Source organism: Spermophilus citellus (genome assembly GCF_964194105.1).
Source record: "Spermophilus citellus genome assembly, chromosome: 5".
In the NCBI taxonomy this organism is placed as follows: domain Eukaryota; kingdom Metazoa; phylum Chordata; class Mammalia; order Rodentia; family Sciuridae; genus Spermophilus; species Spermophilus citellus.
The window spans coordinates 102,488,096-102,496,120 of record NC_138186.1 but is presented as its reverse complement, the minus strand read 5'-3'; positions in this window follow the sequence as shown (position 1 = coordinate 102,496,120).

Here is an 8,025-nt window from a genome sequence, read left to right as displayed (position 1 = left end):
GCATTCTATTTCATAGTTTTCATTCTTGGATGATATCACTGTAAGTATTAATTATTTCTTTGGTAAGAGAATATGAACTGAGAAACGAAGACCAAAAGTAGGAGAAATATTAATAGTAAACAAAATATTGAAAGGCATATGGAAATGTAAAAACAAGGAGATCATGTGGTTCACAGACATTAACTTTAAATTAATGTGTTCTAATCAACATACACTATTCTAGAATTAAAAGATATATTAGAATATGCATTTCATTTATGGTGAATTTAAAAAATCAAACTGAAAACAGAAGTAATGATGACTTTTTTAAAGTACATATATGGTATTTAAGTAAAAAATTACATAACTGTATCTCATTTTTCATATTGCCAACACTTAAATATGACTATGTACAGACATATTATTAAGTAAGAATTTAAACAAAAGTCTGATAATAATTTTAACACAGTCAAATAACTCAAAATAAAAATATCTGAAACATCATAATTTTGTGAGCCAATGTTCCTGTCAAGTAGGAATGCTTTACAAGGTAATAAACCACCAAAAATAAAAAAGAAGTATGCCTAAAAATATATGATTTAGAAAATGAAATTATAAAATTGCTTCTTGGTCACATTTAAAATAAAGTTCCTTCTCAATGAGCTATTTGTGGGTAGAGGACAATTAATTTTAGTCCTTGATTAAAAAAACAAGAGCAATTAAGAAAAGAAATGGTGAAAAAGTAATTGATTTTTCACAACCAGTATACTCAATGTCTTTTATGGAAGACTATATAATTGAGAGCACAAAAAACAAAGGTTCTCTGAGAAGGAATCAAGAGATGAACCTGGAAACCAAAAGTACAATCTAATACTATATATAAATACTATGAGATTACACACACACACACACACACACACACACACACATATATATATATATATATATATATATATATATATATACACATACACATATATATAATATTAGATTTTATATATAAATAATTCTTTTTTGTTAAATATGCACACATACATAATACATACTTAACAAAAAAAAGAATTATATTAAGGTAATGGATTATACTCTTTTTACTTCTTTCACATGGTAAGAGTGAGACCCTGGACAAGTTACTTGGCTTCAAGGGCTCCAGTTTTCTCATTCGTATGGTGCATAGAGAAATGGCATTTCACATAAGTCTTCCATGGGGAACAGAAAACAGAATGTTCTAGCAGAACTGATGCAATGCTTGAGATAGAATAGATATTACATAAATACTAGCAATGTTATATTTATTTTTTCAGGTACATGAAAACATTAATTCTGTTAGTAAACCTAATATTTCTAAACACAATAACAATTTCATTCATTGAGTTTTTAACTATAGTCATAATTCTAAGGATTTGTAACCCTCTCCAAATCTCTATGAGTTATCTCTTCCGCACATCCAGGCCACACTGATTCCTATTCTTGTACGACAATGTATTCCCACTGCAGGGTCTCTGCACTGTGTTAGGGAGATCCACATAGTCATCTTTGGTACATTCTTTAAATCTGTCATCCTTCTCAATCATACTTACCATTATATGTTAAATTGAAGTGTTACTCAATACTCAAAATTCTCAATCCTTTATTCAACTCTTTTTTTCAAATTGCCTTCTAACAAAAGAATATCTTATTTATTATTAAGTATGTCATTTATTCATTTTCTCTCTCTCCTCTTTTAAATATAGATATATAACAACAGTGAGATGATTGCCTATCTTTTTATGGTATAGCCTAATAACCTATAACAGCATTTGACCTATTAGAGGGCCAAAATATGCTTTTAGGTTTGAAATAAATATTTTCATTATTTCCAAATCAAAAAATAAATGTTAGCACCAATTCAGACATGGATGAGTACACAAGAATTATTTCTCAAACATTGATACCTAGTAAATGTCTGATAAAATTTAATATAGGTGTCCACCTGTAGTGTTTCTTTGTCTATTATACCATACTTCTATCTGGTAAGGAAATTGAAGAGAGGTTACTATTATTTATTGCTTAACGGAAAGTTGTATAAGCAATAAGAACTTTTTTAATTTTTAAAAATTCTTTATTTTTTAAATAAAGTTTAAAAAGTAATGTGGCAGTGTAAAATATTCAAATACGGAAATGTGTAAAGTTAACTCTCATGTAATCTATACTGTTCAAAGAAAGCCATTAATAGACTTCTATGCATCTACAAATATAAGCATATACAAATGAGTGCACACTATATATTTTTCTATCAATAACTTGTTTCACTTAATATATCATGGACATTTTTCTATGTCCATTCCAAACAAATGTGCCTTGATCATTTTAGCAGTAGATTTTCTTATGTGGTTTAACTGTATTTTATGTAACCAATCCTTTACTGATGGACATTTAGGTGTTCTATTTTCTACCATGTAATTTTTATCCTTCTGTAGTAACTTAAATATTCTCTCAGTCCTTGTCTCATTTCTTTAACTTCAGAAAATGTCAGTGAGGCTATAAACCTTAGTTTAATAAAGCCTAGAACCTTTCAAGTTTCAATGTTTGTATAAGTACTGTATTAGTCTGGACTCATTTTCAAGTAGTAGAAACCCAACTCAAAGTAACATAAGCAAAGAGGGTATTTATTGGTTCGCATAACTGCAAAGTCCAGGGGATATACTAGCTTCAGGCACAGTTGGATCCAGGGGCACAAATGCTGTCTTCAGGACTCAAGTCTCTCCATCTCTGGCTGTTTTCCTTTGCACTGGCTTCATTCTCAGAGTGGCTCATGCAATGTCGTGATAGGCCTTATTGGTTTGAGATTTTCATTCTACAAAGCTAAAGCACCTCCATAAAGAAAACTTCTTCACAATTCAGTAAAACTCCTAGGGTTAACAATAGACCAACTTGAGCAAAACAACCATTCCTGAACCAATAGCTATCATCAAGGACATGGATTTTGTTGATTGATGAGGTCTGAATTACATGTATACCCCTGAAGCCTAAGGCTCACACTATCCAAATCACATGGACTGCAAATAGGAAGATAGGGTTCCAAGAAATATCATGAAATTGCTACAATGAGATGGAATGGATGCTGGGCAATCAAAAACAAATGATGTTCAGGATACGACCAGATATTGAAAAAACTTGATCTCTGCTTATGAATTTGAATGCTGGCATTGTTTCTTCACTGGTAATAAAATTGTTTTAAAAATAACCATGAGGGGTGTTTTTCCTGTCCTCAGGAAGTCTATAATCCATTTGAATGGAATAATAATGTATGTCCAATAGGGTACTTTGGATGATACCAATAATAATAAGCAATAAGAACTTTATTTTTAACCCCAAGTTGTATGTACTCTAATACTTCTACCTTTGTTTTAACTTTTTAAGCTGCAATAAGACTAGTAATCAATAAGTTAAAGAAGGTGTTTTAGGAGTGGAACAAGGAAAGGGATACATTAATTTGAAAATAATGGAAGATGGTGCAGCATAAAAAATCCAATCAAAAAGGACTGGGGTAGCAGTGCAGCAGTAGAGTGCTCACCTATCATGTTCAAGGCCCTGAGTTCAATCCTCAGGACCACATAAAAATAAATAAATAAATAAATAAAGGTATTGTGCCCAACTGCAACTAAAAAATATAATATTAAAAATTGCAATCAAAAAATGAAAATAGGGCCACAATGTGTACTCATGGGAATATTCCCCCAAATCACAGATATTCTATCCTTCCATACAATCCAGGGTAATTTATCACTCATGGTAGTCAGTTTATTATTTTTTTCTTTTATTTCTAAGATATTATTCACTCTTTTTTGTCATTTACTGGTAAATACAAAGATAAAATTAAATAGAAGGTTATTGCTCTTCTTCCTATAAAAATTAGAAGGAAGAATATTGAACCAACAAAAATTGAACTCCTGTGTGTGTTTCCCATATTAATTAGTTTTGTACATGAATGACTTAATAACTAAAATCCATCTAATATCATTCCATACTACACTAATATCTATATTTATGTTACATTATCACATTCACAAAAATAATTTTAAAAATTATTATTAGGGCATGGGCTTGATAGAAATAAGGCAGGTCTGTGTATTGGTTGTCAGCATAAAAGCTCAGCATAGCTTTTCTCTATATCTGTTGTTTTCATTGTAATACAGAATTAATTCATGCATCTTCTTCAAAAAGATACTGTAAAAATCAAAGAAATTTCTATTTCAGAAATAATTGATAAGTACTTACTATATGTTAGGTTTCAGTTTTCTTCTACTGTTATGCTTGATGTATCTCCATATAGTCATATCACCCCCAAATACTAAAACATAAATTTAGATCTTTATAAATTTTAACATTGTTGATGATGGTAGTCTTGTTTATGTTAGGTATTTTTTTAAGCTACTCATACCTTACAGAATTAATGAATCTTAAAGTGTACCTTAGTTGGGCGCAGTGGCACATGCCTGTAATCCCAGAGGCCTGGGAGGCAGAGGCAGGAGGATTGCAAATTTAAAGCCAGCCTCAGCAAAAGCGAGGCACTAAGCAACTCTGTGAGACCCTGTCTCTAAATAAAATATTAAAAAAGGGCTGTGGATGTGGCTCAGTGGTTGACTGCCCTGAGTTCAATCTCCAATACCCTTCCCGGCCAAAAAAGTGTACCTTAAAAAAGAATCAGAAAAATAACTAAAAATGGTTGGAAGGTAAAGAAGAGAGGCAGAGGTCATTTTTATGATTCTCATAGGTTTTCGTAAATGGATCAAATCCAGAACAACACTGATTGGTATGATTCCTCTGCTGAAAAGGGAATATAGCAGATGGACTCTTGTTATGCATATCATTTATGAAGAATACCTGATAAATGCTATTAGTGTTACAAGTTATTGGGGATACATAAGTTTATACATGAAAAACTAAAGTAAACCACTAACATTTCTCAGTGTCTAAAGGGTTATTGAAGTTTAGCCCATATTCCTCATAGTTATGTTTTGACATTGACATTCCCACTTTAACTTTGAGTAAAAGAAAACACATTGTTTAAAGATTTCATTATTTTTTTACAACTTTATTTTTCAGTGTTCAGAGTAGCAAAATGAGAGTGACATTAGGTTAGCACTGCATTCATGCAGAAAAGATACAGGAAGGTACCAAATAGTTATAAAAGGTTAGGGTTTTTTTTTAATTGATTTTATTTTTTTAGTTATGGAAGAATAGTAATAACGGATTTTTTATGAAGAGTTAGTTATGGAAAGACAAGGTAAACTTTAAAAAGCTTCACTGGAAGGATATCATTTAGTTAGGAGGAGTTAGCTTTTCAGATAACATTACCTTGAAGAAAATAAAATAATTTTCATTTTAATTCTCTCTTTCAAATGTAAAATTTCACCATAAATTTGTTGTACAAAAAGGGAAGTGTGTCTTTCTCATCTGAGTATTTAAAGAAGGTGATATTATGCACAAGATAATCAACAGGGTGGTTTTTTTCCCCCAAGTCTTTTTCTCTGGGAAAATCAATGAGATTGCCATGTACTCATTCCTAGAAGTGGCATTTTAAGAAATTTAAGTGTAAGGAAATTATTTAGTTATGAAGAAATTAACTTTTATTAATGTAAAGAGTTAGTTTTGGATTTGAGGTGTGTCCAGAAGGCTCATATGTGAGATAGTGCTGAACTGATCAGACATGAAGTGATTAGATCATGAGAGCTATAATCTAATCAGTGAACTAAACCACTTGATGGGTAATAACTTGAGCAGATTAATGGGTGTTAGCTATAGGCAGGTAGAATCCAGGAAGCAGGTTATTGGGACCATGGCGTTGGAAATCATATTGTCCTTGCCTCCTTGCCCTCTTTTTTACTTCCTGGCTGCCATTAACAGAACAGCTTTCCTCTGGCACACCCTTTTGCCATGGTGTTCTGTCTCACCTTGTGACCAGAGCAATGGAATTGATGGTCTTGGCTTGAAACTCTAAAACCATGAGTCAAAACAAATTTTTTCTTCTCTAAGTTGTTCTTCTCTGGTATTCTGGTCACAGCAATGCACAATTAACTAAAAGAGTATACTTCTATCTAGAGATTAATACCAAGTTTCATATAATGAAAAATATCATTGTAATGATGCTGTGTATAAAACCTTATCTATCTAATTTTTTGATTAATTAAATTTTAAAGTAGAATTTTTAACAACAGAAACTATACCTTTTAGCACTGGAATTAAGGAGCTCATAATTTAGTCTAAGCAGTATTATTTTTATATATTCTTGTATAATACTCTATATTAGAATAAAATAGCAAAATCCATAAAGATAATATTCATCATGTTTTCCTTGATTTTTCAAAGAGCTGGTTGTCAATAAATGTATTTTTTAAATAAAAGAAATGACATTTAAGTGTATAAGGAGTCCAAATTAATACAGATAAGCATCTTAAACCAATTTTGGATGTATTCTCAAATTACCTGTGATTATACAAAAAATAGAAACTAGAGCCTTAGATTTGTAGCTCTGTAATCAGAAGACCCATTTTGAATTGTCTTACATGTCACACTTACATGTAAATGGCTATTCAGGAAAGAGAAAAAGACTACCAGGATTGGCTAGCTTCACTTAGCATAATCTGCTCTAATGCCATCCATTTCCCTCCAAATTCTATGATTTTGTCATTTTTTAATGCAGAGTAATACTCCATTGTGTATAAATGCCACATTTTTTTTTTATCCATTCGTCTATTGAAGGGCATCTAGGTTGGTTCCACAATCTTGCTATCATGAATTGTGCTGCTATGAACATCGATGTAGCAGTGTCCCTGTAGCATGCTCTTGTTAGGTCTTTAGGGAATAGACGGAGAAGGGGAATAGCTGGGTCAAATGGTGGTTCCATTCCCAGCTTTCCAAGAAATCTCCATACTGCTTTCCAAATTGGCTGCACCAATTTGCAGTCCCACCAACAATGAACAAGTGTACCCTTTTCCCCACATCCTCTCCAGCACTTGTTGTTGTTGGACTTCATAATGGCTGCCTTTCTTACTGGAGTGAGATGGTATCTTAGGGTGGTTTTGATTTGCATTTCTCTGACTGCTAGCGATGGTGAGCATTTTTTCATGTACTTATTGGTTGATTGTATGTCCTCCTCTGAGAAGTGTCTGTTCAGGTCCTTGGCCCATTTGTTGATTGGGTTATTTGTTATCTTATTGTCTAATTTTTTGAGTTCTTTGTATACTCTGGATATTAGGGCTCTATCTGAAGTGTGTGGAGTAAAGATTTGTTCCCAGGATGTAGGCTCCCTGTTTACCTCTCTTATTGTTTTTTTGCTGAGAAAAAACTTTTTAGTTTGAGTAAGTCCCAATTGTTGATTCTAGTTGTTAACTCTTGCGCTATGGGTGTCCTATTGAGGAATTTGGAGCCTGACCCCACAGTATGTAGATCATAGCCAACTTTTTCTTCTATCAGACGCCGTGTCTCTGATTTAATATCAAGCTCCTTGATCCATTTTGAGTTAACTTTTGTGCATGGCGAGAGAAAGGGATTCAGTTTCATTTTGAAATGACTTCTTTGATATAAGGGGAGTAACCAAGGACAGGGTAGGGACGAAGAGCTTGAGAAGAAGATCAACATTAAACAGGGATGAGAGGTGGGAGGGAAAGGGAGAGAGAAGGGAAATTGTATGGAAATGGAAGGTGATCCTCAGGGTTATACAAAATTACATATAAGAGGAAATGAGGGGTAAGAGAAGAATAATACAAGTGGAAGAAATGATTTACAGTAGAGGGGTAGAGAGAGACGAGGGTAGGGGAGGGGAGGGGAGGGGGGATAGTAGAGAATAGGATAGACAGCAGAATACATCAGACACTAGAATGGCAATATGTAAATCAATGGAAGTGTAAATGATGTGATACAGCAATCTGTATATGGGGTAAAAATGGGAGTTCATAACCCACTTGAATCAAACTGTGAAATATGATATATTAAGAACTATGTAATGTTTTGAACGACCAACAACAACAACAACAACAAAAAGACTACCAGAATTCTAATTTA